The sequence below is a fragment of the Canis lupus genome, chromosome 25 (genome assembly GCF_048164855.1).
Source record: "Canis lupus baileyi chromosome 25, mCanLup2.hap1, whole genome shotgun sequence".
NCBI classification, from domain to species: Eukaryota; Metazoa; Chordata; class Mammalia; order Carnivora; family Canidae; genus Canis; species Canis lupus.
The window spans coordinates 37989395-38002081 of NC_132862.1; the positions used below are offsets into that span (position 1 = coordinate 37989395).

The 12687-nt window shown below is 34.5% G+C and overlaps 1 long non-coding RNA gene across 1 annotated transcript; it reads right to left on the minus strand.

The window, feature by feature from the left end:
• Positions 1-1181: 1181 nt before the first annotated feature.
• On the minus strand, positions 1182-2747 carry LOC140617540 (uncharacterized). Its single transcript, XR_012017756.1, has 2 exons — positions 2508-2747; positions 1182-2148 (listed from the first exon to the last, which is right to left on the minus strand). It is a non-coding gene; the product is annotated as an uncharacterized lncRNA (long non-coding RNA).
• Between the last annotated feature and the right edge of the window lie 9940 nt (positions 2748-12687).

Sequence of the window (12687 nt, forward strand, 5' to 3'; positions counted from 1 at the left end):
AATGCATTATCACTTAACCCTGAAAAAGTACAAACTTGAGATATACAATGGTGTAGATAAATCCTAAATGCATTATTCTAAGCAAACTCAATACTGAGCCCAACTCAATACTGTATATTTTGTGCATTTCATTTATGTGACATTCTGGAAATGGCAAAACTAGATATGGAGCATGGATAAGTAATTGTCAAGCATTTTGGGTGGGGGAGAGGTTAACTCAAAGGGACAGCATGAGGGGAATATTAGGGTTAATGCAACTGTTTGGTATCTTGGCTATGGTGGTAGTTACTCTATTCTATGCATTTGTCAAAACCCAGAACTGTACATCAAAAAGAATGAAGTTGTGTATATTAAAATAAATAAAGAACATAAAAAAGCAATTAGGTCCCATATGTGTCTTTTTCCATAACATTTAAGTGTAACTTGGCTCTTAAGACCTCAATTTTAGTATTCTAAATGGGTATAGAGAATTTGAAAAATTATTTCCTCTTCTAATACTACTTTATATGATATACTGGTATTTCTAAAGCTACTTTTATTAAATGGACAGCTATATTGCATTAAAGAATTTTATCTGCAAATATTTATTCAAAATATACAATGTGTTGTATATGTGGAGAATCTTCAATGGTTCTATGAAGAATTTGCATCTCAGATTTAACCACGTCTACATATCTTTGTTCAGATTGCTAAAACTAAGCCAGTAGTTGGTAATGAAATAAAGTACTGAAGGGAAAAAAGATATGGAACAAGCACCGAAATATACTTGTTATTTTTCTTTCTCTCCCTAAATCATTTACTTCAAAGCTCTAAGAACATGCTATTTCCTTTTTTTTCTCATGCATTTATATTTTCCACTTAGGCAAAATGTATGATATGAACCTCCTTGAAACACCTGTGCTTAAATTCACTCAAGTCGGAAACCCTGGAAGATATTAAGAACACTGTCAATAGTAACTACTATTTTATGTTAAAGAAGCTATGATGTTTGGGTTATCTGTAATTTTACACTATGTCCCTCCCTCTAAAATTCTATTATGTAAGTTCTCTTAACCTTTCTCTTAAATGACTACTCAACAAAATGGGAAAAAAAATAGTCCTTAAAATTTCATTGTGTTGAGATATCAAAACTGCTAGGATGAAATGCCCTTAAATTTCCTCCCTTTGAAATATTCTGAAACCTATTCTAACTTTAATTTGGGAAAGAAATTGATTACCCAGATGAGAAGAAAGCAAGCTTGTCCCACATCCAAGTTTATTTTTCTAAGAGAAGAATGTTCTGGGAATGTGAGATCAATGATAAAGTACATATTTTTTTCAGCAGAAGACTGCTACTGGGCTCCTCTGTAATCATTCCATGTTTTGTAATCAGTGATGATCATCAGGCTACCATCAGGATTTTATAGAGCCTCTATATTTCTCAGGCAGATTTACGTACCATGACTAGGTATGTGTTAATGGTGTACAGGAAGAACATAATACAAAACATCATGATAACCACTGAGAGTGTAGCCAGAAGTATGATGGACATCATCTTTTCTTGTGTCCCCAATACCACACATGCATAAGGTCCATGACACATGTGGGTACTGCACCAAATGGGTTTTTTAATCAGTGGTAGGTGATAGTGAATAAGAATGGCCAAGAAGATCACCTGTATGGACAACTGTGTGAGAAAGTAGACAAGATACATTGCCAATAGGGGCTTTTCCCGGGATAAGTCAAAAATTTCATCTTCGTTTGTCTCCATGTGGTCTACATTGCTGTTGGTGTTAATGGACTTCTTTTCTAAATGTTCCTTCTTAAATATCTTGGTTTGCTTATGCACACTTTGGGAGACAAAAAACTCCATCACAAAAAAGACAGAGGAAAAGGCAAAGCCAACCACATACCAAACACCAAACACAGGCCTCGTGAAGTGATTCTCATAGCATTCTGCTAGACAGGCTTTGGAGAGGTTTCCATGGCACTGGAAGTCTTGAACCAGATCAAACCAGATGTTTTGCACTACATACACAACCGAAATATAGAGAAAAGTAATGCTGAACCACAGTGGTCGCCCTATGTAGAAGTTTGTGGGGTCTTTGCTCATCTTCAGTATGATAGGGGCCATACTCCAAAACTTAGTACTCTCGGCCATCTTGGAATCTAGGAAGACAAAAGCAAAGTAGTGTCAGGGGGAAGGAATAGTCATTCCGTTTTAGCCCTTTTGTACAATTTCTGCTCTTCTCTTGTTAGGTATTCTCTGTGAGGGCATTCAATGGTCTTAGGTGAGAGGACAACTCCAAAGAAAGCTTAGGAGAGTGTTCAAAATTAATATACCCACTGAATAACATTTCCTGTTCTTTCATCTGCTAACCTCTTATCCTTATACCAGTCTCTCTTTCCAACCCCATTGCATCTCCCAACCTCTTCCTACAGTTTATTAAATCCTCTGTATAGCTATCCCACTTTCTCTCATGCTAAACTCTGTGGCATTTACTTCTTTTTACAACCTATGTACCAACCTGTGTCAACAGTATAGTTCCAACTGTCATAGAACTCCCACAGCTGTCTGAATATAAGTGCTTAAAGGTAAATCTTCATCACTTCTCCCTGAGATGTATGTATCTGCTAGTCTAGCTGATCTCCCAAGTGCCCAGTTAGGCTCTTCCTGAAGTCAAATTTCCCAAATCCTATTACAAGTTTCAAAATCTGTTTCTGGTTAACCATTCAGGATTCATGACTTTTACTGGGAGAGCAGCTTCAATTTCTTATTTGCATTATATTCTGCTGCTCATTTGAAATTTTTCATTGATTCCAGATATTTTGAGCATCAAACACAATTCTGAGTGTCAAAAAATGAATGAGGCAGTTCTTGCCTTAAATTACTGATCTGATTTGCATTTCCTAGTGATTAGTGATATTCAGCATATACTTCAGTACTAAACATAAAAATATACTTTAATAAAAAATTCTGATGGTGTGAAGAGTGCTTTTCTTCCAATAAGTTTATTGTGAGTGTGACATCTGTGGTTTCTATAATTTACTACCCTTCCTATTAACTAGAAAGACGTTTTCAGACAAATTATTATTACAATACTTAAATAGTTGATACTTGCCCTGGCCTTCCTTACCAAGATGGTTGAGATTTTGGGAGTGCCTGCATCATAGTTTAACTTCTTCCTTTATTCCATCTTGTTTTTCACACCCCTGCCCCTTTGCTTCCTTTCAGAGACATTAATCCTTAATAAATGATTTGTACACTCAACTGTATCTCAACATCTGCTTCTGGAAAAGCTAACCAACAATACTCCTCTTCAGATTTTCAGAGCTTGAGAGACAAGCCATACAGATAGCAGGGCTCTTTCTTCAACCCTGGCATCACAGTCACTGGAAAGCCAAGCATTCTGTAGAAAACACTATGCTTAATCCTTGCCCTGGGAATCTGAAAAAAATCTCACATGGAGAAGTGACAGGTTTGTATCTACTTACCCTATGGGGATTACTATGGAGGCTGAAACCGTACTTGTTCTTTGAAGAACCTACTGACAGCAGGTGTTGGCTCCTGCTCCAGTCAGGAGAATGGAACGAGTTGAAATTAAAATTGGAGGGGGAATGGGATGCATTCAGACTGAAATATTCCCAGCAACCCCTCCTAACTTCTTAGGTTACTCAAAATTGTTTTTCTAGTTTCTCAAGTAGATTTTTAGTATACTTTGAATTAATTTTTAGAGTGTAAATGTATAGAAAAAGTACACAAGTCACATTGTTCAGTTCTATGAATTTCACAGAATGAATACACTCAAGTATTGTCACTCAGATCGAGAAAAGAACCACACAAACATCCCAAAAGCCCCATTTGTACATTCATTCACTTACCATTTTCCATTGCGCAACCAGTATCTGAACATCTAACAATATAGTTTGCTTGCTCTGGAAACATATATAAATGAATGATAAAGTATAGAATCTTTCAAACCTGGACTTTTTTTGTTTTATATATTGTTAGTGAAATCTACCTATTATATTGTTGAGTGTAGTTGTGGTTCTTTCCTTCTCTTTGTTGTAGAGTGTTCCTTGGTGTAAATACAGCACATTTTATTGCTTCATTTTAATGCTGGTGATTTTCAAGTTGGGCCTTTTATAAGTGGTGCCATCATGATGATTTTGTACATGTATTTTGATGTATCAGTTATACTGCCATAACATGAAAGATCTGTTTCCTTTGCATATTTGCCAACACTTGTCATTGTCAGGTGTTTTTCATTTTAACTATTCTGATTAGGTCTGTAGCTGTATTGCATATGGATTTAGCTTGTATTTCCCTGGTGATTAATGAAACTGAGCAATTTTCAAATATTTATTGGCTATTTGAACATTGTCTTTTGTGAAGTGCTTGTTCAAGTCTTTGGCACATTTTTCTAGTAAGTTACGTGCCTTTTCCTTATTGAATTGGAGGAGTCCTTTATAGATATGTGAATTGCAAATGTCTTCTCCCACTGTGAGGGATGCCTTTCCATTCTCTTAATAGTATCATTTAATGCACAGAGGCTTTTCTTCTGAATGTTGTTAAAACTTTTGTTTATTTCCTTTCAAGTTAGTGTTGTGTGTGTCCTATTTAAGAAACAACTTACTCTGATATCTTGAAAATGCTATGTTTTCTACTGAAAACTTTATGGTTTTACCTTTTTAAAAAAATCCTCATACTAAGATAAAATACAGTAAAATTCTTCCCTTTTTTAGTGGATAGTTCTGTGTTTACAAAAGCATAGAGTTGTATAATCCCCACCCAAATCAAGATCAGAACTGGTTCATCAGAACAAAAATGCCCTTATGCTCCTTTGTAATTAGCTTCTCTTCTGCCATGCCTTCTGTTTTCTATCCCTATGTTTTTATGTTTTCCAGAATGTCATGGAAGTGGTTTCATATAATATGCAACCTCATAAGTCGTAAGTTTCTAGAATTTTGTCTATTTCTTCTGGGTTATATAATGTGCTAAAGTACAGTTGTTCATAGCATTTTACTTTAATTATTTTTATTTCTATCAGGTTATTAGTAATAGTCTTGCTTTCATTTCTAATTTTAGTAATTTGAGTCCTCTCTTTTTCCTTTAGTCTAGCTAAACAACTTGTTAACTTTGTTGATATTCTTAAGGAACCAAATTTTTGTTTCTTTAATTTTATCTATTGTTTTTCTTTTTAAAAATAATTTCATTGAGGTATAACTGACATACAAAAAGTTGTACATATTTCCTGTATACAACTTAATGAGTCCATACCCATAAAAGTGCCATACCATCTACTTATAAATCTAGGCTACAATCTAGGCTATTAATATATCCATTCTCTCTAAAAATTTTGCTTTGTCTTCTTTATTATTATTCATATTTTCTTGTGATAAGAATACTTAACATCTACCTTTAGCAAATTTTCAAGTATATAACACAATATTATTTACTACTGAATTTCCTTTAAGGCTGAACAATATTCCACTGTATGAATATACTACATTTTCTTTATCCATTCATTTGTCAATGGATGTTTAGGTTGCTTCATGTCTTTTGGGTATGTTTCCAGAACTAAGATTTGAGAAAACTTTACATTATTTTCTATAGTGGCTGCACCAATTTATATTCCCACCAGCAGTGCTTAAGTGTTCCATTTCCTCCATATCAACACTTATCTTTTGGTTTTTGATAATAGCTACTCTAACAGGTGTGAATTGATCATTGTGGTTTTCATTTGTGTTTTTCTGATAATAAATAGTGTTGAGAACCTTTTCATGTACCTCTCAGCCACTTATATATCTTTTTTGGAAAAATTTCTATTCAGTTCCTTTATCTATTTTAAATCATTTGAGTTGTAGGAATTCCTTATATGTTTTGAATATAACTCTTTATCAGAGATATGTAATTTTTTCCCTCAATCTGTAGATTGCCTTTTCATTTTCTGCAGAAACTTTTTAGTTAGATATAATCCCACATGTCCATTTTTGCTTTGTTGTCTGTGTTTTGGATCATATTGCCAAGGCCAAAGTCAGGAAGATTTTTTCCTCTGCTTTCTTCCAGGGCTTTTTATGGTTTGGCCTTATATTTCTTTCATTCATTTTGAGTTAATTTTTGAGAGTGATGTAAGATAGATGTTCTTTCTTTTGCATGTGAATGTCTAGTTTTCCTAATACCATGAATTGAAGAGGCTATCCTTTTTCCATGTGTATTCTTGGCATCCTTGTCAAAGATCAGTTGACTGTAAATGTGTTGATTCACTTTTGTGTTCTTTATTCTGTTATATGGCTCTGTGTATCTATTTTTATGCCAATGTCATACCATTTTGATTATTGTACCTTTGTAACATATTTTGAAATCAAGAAGAATGATGCCTTCAGCTTTGTTCTTTTTCAAGATTGGTTTGGCTATTTGGAGTCCTTTTAGTTCCAAATTAATTTTAGGATTCTGTTGACATTTCTGTAAAAATTGCCATTGAATTTTGATAGGGGTTGCATTGACTTTGTAGATGACTTTGGGTAGTATGGACTTTAATTATATTAATTCTTCCAATTCATGAACAAACGATGTCTTTCCATTTCTTTGTACCTTTTAGAATTGTTTTTATCAAAGTTTTATAGCTTTAGGTGTACATGTCTTTCACCACCTTTGTTAAATTTATTCCCAAGCATCTTATTCTTTTTGAGATTAGTGTAAATTAGATTGTTTTTTTAAATTTCTTTGTTAATGAATAAAAAATTCTACTGATTTTTGTATGTTGATTTGAAGTGGTGAGAATGATTATCTTTGCTTTATTCCATATCTTAATAGCTTTTAGCTTTTCATCATTTACTATGATGTTGGATATGGGCTTTTTACATATGGCCTTTATTGTTTTTAGGTAAGTTCTTTCTGTATCTAATTTGTTGGGAGTTTTTATCTCAAAAAGGTGTTAAATTTTGTCAAATGCTATTTTGGCATCTGCCAGGATGATCATGTGATATTTCTTCTTTATTCTGTTATTGTTTTTTTTTTTTTTTAAGATTTTATTTGTTTATTCATGAGATACACACAGAGAGAGGCAGAGACATAGAGGGAGAAGAAGCAGGCTCTTCGAAGGGACACCAATGTGGGACTCAATCCTGAGACTGGAATCACACCCTGAGCCAAAGGCAGATGCTCAACTGCTGAGCCACCCAGGTGACACTTTATCTGTTATTGTAGTATAACTCATTGATTGGTGTGCATATGTTGAACCATCCTTGCAACCTATGGATAAATTCTACTAGGTCATGGTGTATGATCCCTTCAATGTGCTGTCAAATTTCTTTTGCTAGTATTTTGTTGAGCGTTTTTATATATGTTCATTATGAATATTACCCTATGGTTTTCTTTTGTTGTAGTTTCTTTGTATTAAGGTGATGCTGACCTTATAAAATGAGTTTGGAAGTTTGCATGGTTTATGACATAGTTGTATGAATTCTTTAAATATTTAGTAAGATTCACCTGTGAAACTTTTGCTTTTTGTCCTTGGCTTTTGTTGTTATTGAGAGGTTTTTGATTACTGATTCAATCTTTGCATTTGTTATTGATCTTTCAAGTCGTCTATTTCTTCTTAATTCAGTCTTGGTAGGTTGTACATTTCCGACTTTGTTCTTCTTCACTATTGTGTTGACCATTCTGGATCTTTTGTTTCTTCATATAAACTATAGAACCAGTTTGTCAGTATCTGCAAAGTAACTTGCTGGGATGACACTTGGGATTGCATTGAATCTATAGATCAATTTTGGAAGAGCCAATCTATTAATAATATTGAGTTTTCCAATCCATGGACATGAAATATATTTCCATTTATTTAGATATTTTAAAACTTTTGTTCCATGTTTCTCTTTTTTTCAGTTTTAAAAGTTCTTATTAACATATTTTCAAGCTCAAAGATTCGTTCTTTGCCATATTTAGGACTGATGAACCCACCAAGGGCATTTTTCATTTGTTACAGTGTTTTTTATTTTTAACAGTTCCTTTTGAGTTTTTCTTAGAATTTCCATCTTGTGTTACATTATTTTTATTTTATTTCATATCTTACATTACATATCTATTCTTGCATGTTTCCCACTTTTTCATTACAGTCCTTGCATATTTTTTCCAGTTATTTTTATTTGCCAGTCTAATAATTCTAAAATTTCTGCCATAGCTGACTTTGGCTTGATGACTTGATTTTTGCTTTTTAACATGACTTGTAATTTTTGTTGTTGAGAGCTTGACATGTTGTATCACATAAAAGGAAATGAAGTAGATAGACTTTTAGTGTAAAATGTTAAGTTTATCTGGCTAGGAGTTATACCATGTTTCCTATTTCCTGTAGTGCAGTGTTGGAAGCTAAGATTTCCCCTAGTGTCTTTGTTAATGTCTTCCTGTTGCCTTTGAGTTTTCTTATAGACTTTTAAACTAGGGTCGGAGGCCTGCAGGTGTTTGTTATTTTAAAAAGATTATTCATTTATTTTTAGAGAAAGAGTCGTGGGGAGGGGCAAAGAGAGAGGGAGAGTCTTAGGGAGACTCTGCACTGAGCATGGAGCCTGATGTGGGGCTCAATCTCATGACCCTGAGATTTTGACCTGAGCTGAAACCAAGAGTTGGACACTAAACTGACTATGCCATCCAGGCTCCTAAGGCTTGCAATTGTTTTAGCTATAATCCCCAGGAGCCCTCCTGATGTATTGGTGAGGTGTGGCAAGAAGGGAAGCATTCTATGTCCTATGACTAGGTTTTATTTTTATTTTTTATTTTTTATTTTTTTCTATGACTAGGTTTTAGTCTTTTAGTGAGCTTGAGTTGGTATTTCCTTTCCCCAGCATGGAAGGCAAAGGGATCTAGAGTTGACTTTTTTTCCCCCTTAGTTTACTTGGGCTTTAATAAAACTCTAGTAGATTAGGCTTGAGTAAAATTGCTTCCCTTAAAGCACAGAGTTTGTTAAGGACAAAAGAAAGCTCTGTGCATATTTCAAAATGGTTTACTTTCCCCCCTCTCCCTGCTGTGTGTACAGGATGATTTTTCTTTGATTTTTAAAGTAGGATTCCAGCAGGGCTTCTTAGATTTAAATTCAAGAAAGCTCCTTTAAAACTGATGATTCTCAGATTTTTTTTTTTTTTTTTTTGATTCTCAAGCTAGTCTATACTGAGCTTTGAGCCTTTCATCGATTACAGTTTAAAGTGTTTCTATGAATATTGGCTTCAACTGCTGGCTTTTGATTCTGGACTTCTGATTCTGGGAAGCTGTGATTCTCTGTTACCTGTCAGACTCTCTAGTTTTGGGGACAACTTCAATGTGACTTCAATTCTCTGAGGACTTAAGAAGAGTTGTTGATTTTCTGCCCTTTTCTCATTGTAAGGACAAGAATGATATCTTCTAATCTTCTTACATACCAGATAATAAATTGGAAAGTTATCTACATAATATATTTTTAAAGATAAATATGAAACTTGAATGTACAGTTTACATGTTCTACGTTCATAATTTCATAATTACACTTTACCTGTTTGACACTCTTTTTTTAAAAAAGATTATTTATTTATTAATGCGAGACACACAGAGAGAGGCAGAGACACAGGTAGAGGCAGAAGGAGAAGCAGGCTCCATTGAGGGATCCTGATGCAGGACTCGATCCTGGGTCCCCAGGATCACACCCTGGACTGAAGGCAGATGCTTAACCACTGCGCCACCCAGGCATCCCAATAGAATCTTTTTTTATAGATGCCAAATGTGCAAAAAGGTAAAGAGGAAAGAGAGGAAGCAAAATATTCAAAGTTTTAAAATATTTGGACTATTTATTTTTTCATTATTGATGTTGCAAAAATGAGTATTAAACCCTTCCTTTTTTACATTTTCCTTTTTTACAATCTGATGATAGGGCCTTAAACCCAATGTATATAGAGGGCATAAAACAAAATTGGGTTGAGTATCAATGGCATAAAATGCTCATATTCAATCTTTCCCAGCTCATTCCAGGGCACACACAACAGATCTACACTTTAATGTTTGTGTGATTTGTCTCAGTGTGGTAAGCACTTTATCATAATTGCCTTAGTTAACAACAACATTTTTATGAGGCAGGAGGGGCATCAAAATAGGATAAGGCCAACTCATTGTTGCCCCTCTCATTGGGACACAGTTATGGAACAGTCTAAGGGTAGAGAGAGGAAGAAGGAAACAAGTTACCCTTTCTGGTAAATCAAGTTTTTTTGTAGGTTTAGAAGAGTAAAGAAAGAGGTAAGCAAGCTGAATAAACTAAATACAAGATTTGTTATGAACTAACAGAATTTGACCTATTTGAAAGTGAGAGATGGTGGGAACTACATAAGAGGACAGGGCACATCAAATGGGAACATAAATGAGTAACGTAAATGAGGACCTAGGAAAGAACAAGGAAATCCTACAGAGAGGAAAGTTAAGAAGCAGCAGGGATTTTCTAAATAAGGATGTGTGAATTTCACTGATAGGAATCAAGGAAGAGAGACACAGGTGTATGCTCACATTTAGACAACACGCAAAGTATTTAGAGTACAATCCCAATAAAGGCTTATGTAACAGACTAAACATGTGCTGAGGGTATAGCCAAATTAATGCAATTGGGGGAAATTTTTCATATTCTAAATATGAAACAAACCATTGAAGGAGTAATTGTTGAAAATAATCTAGAATCTTATTGGGCTTCCTTACTTGTGTTTAAATGTTTAACATAGTCTTATTTTGAAGTATGTATATGAAATAGCACCATAATGTATTCAGATCTTGGAACAGTCTGAAGGGCTTAATCTTGGCCCCCTGTCCTACACAACTCTTGCTAACAACCCCTTTTCTGCCAACTGCATCTGTGTAAGGACCAGTAATGTTCAAGTCAGGTCAATTGAATAGTGTTCCACAATACAGTCATAAGAGCAAAACATGACATGGAAAATTAACAGTCTTTTAATCCAAAGTCAGAGCCTTCCAAATCACATGAGCCTTTGTGAACACGTTGTAACCTTCATTTTAATTGCTGTAATTTAGAGTTGCCCACTTTTACTTCCTTTCTCTGCTTAAGAAGAGGTCATAGTCCTCACATTGACTATATTTCCTCATTCCTTCCAAATTTACTTCCTCTTCATGCTTACTTTCTCCTTCCCTTGCTAACCCTAGAGACAGTAGCCAGGGAAGGAGGGCTGTGGAAGGAAGAAGAGCATGGCAAGAGGTGAAAAATTCAACCACAAATTCTCCTAAGTAATAAACTCAGCATTTCCTCTCACGCTTAGTTTCGCTGATTCCAGAAGGACTTACCCCATAGCCCTGCTGACACACATATTCTTCTGTCTCCCCTTGCTTTCCTCCTGTTCTGCTTTCCCATATCTTTCTTGATTACTCATTTATGTTTCTTCTTTTATGAAATAATTTTGGAATTGTGTGTGAGTATACATTTTTAAAAACATTAAATAACTAAAATATTCTGTTGTCCTTGCACATGGCAGATGAGTTGATTGAGTGGAACTATTGGGTCATAAACATTAAAAATTTTTTTAAATTTTTATTTATTTATGATAGTCACACGCAGAGAGAGAGAGAGAGAGAGAGAGAGAGAGGCAGAGACACAGGCAGAGGGAGAAGCAGGCTCCATGCACCGGGAGCCCGACATGGGATTCGATCCCAGGTCTCCAGGATCGCACCCTGGGCCAAAGGCAGGTGCCAAACCACTGCGCCACCCAGGGATCCCAGGTCATAAACATTTTAACAGTGTATTACTGCATATCCATTGTCACTTGCTGTCTGAGGTCAGTGTTGTTTTGTTCCTTTGGCTTATAGGTTACCTATTTTTCCCCTTGTAGTAAAGACATGTTGTTGAAGTAATTAATATGTGTGATTTTCTTTTTATTATTTATTTCCCAAAATACAATGATCCATTTTAATCTACATATTTCATTATCTTTCTCTATTTAGAAATGTTTTATTACTCCAATTACATATTTGACAGATATTTTCTTTTATCCCATTTATTAGAAAAGACTTCTATTTCCTAGGTTGTATTTCTACTCTTCATACTCTATAGATCATTTTTGTCCTCTTCAATTGTCTAATAGAGTTTCTCAGATTTAGCTTTCTCCTATAAATTTATTTTTCTCTACCATCTATTACCATCTTTACTTCTTGCCATACAGATTTTAATTATAATGTAACAGTTTTAATATTCTACAAACCTTGTTAACTTCACCAAGCTATTCAACTCTTTCTATTATAATTTGATGTTGTCATACTTCCCATATTTGTTTGTTCATATCTCATAAAGGCCACAACATCTGAAAACCTACTGAGGATGACAAAATATCTAACTTCTCAGGAGTTGCTTTTCCTTCTGTTGATACTCCTTGTCTAACCCAATAATCCTTCATAACATAAAGCTGATTTTTTGTTCATTCAATATATGAGATACAAATGTGTGTCACTCAGGTTTATTTCTGCATATCTGTGTGTTAATTTGTATCCTGACTTTAATGGGTTCATTTATTAGTTTTACTAGTTTTTTGTTGATTTAGGGTATTATGTCAGAGAGGAAAGTTAAGAAGCAGCAGGGGTTTCAATTAATTGAAAATAATTGTCAAATTATTTGAAATTGTGAAAATAATGTCACAAATAGTGACATAAAAGTTTTACTTCTTCCTTTCCTGTATGGATGCCTCTTGAAGTGTGGATCTTAA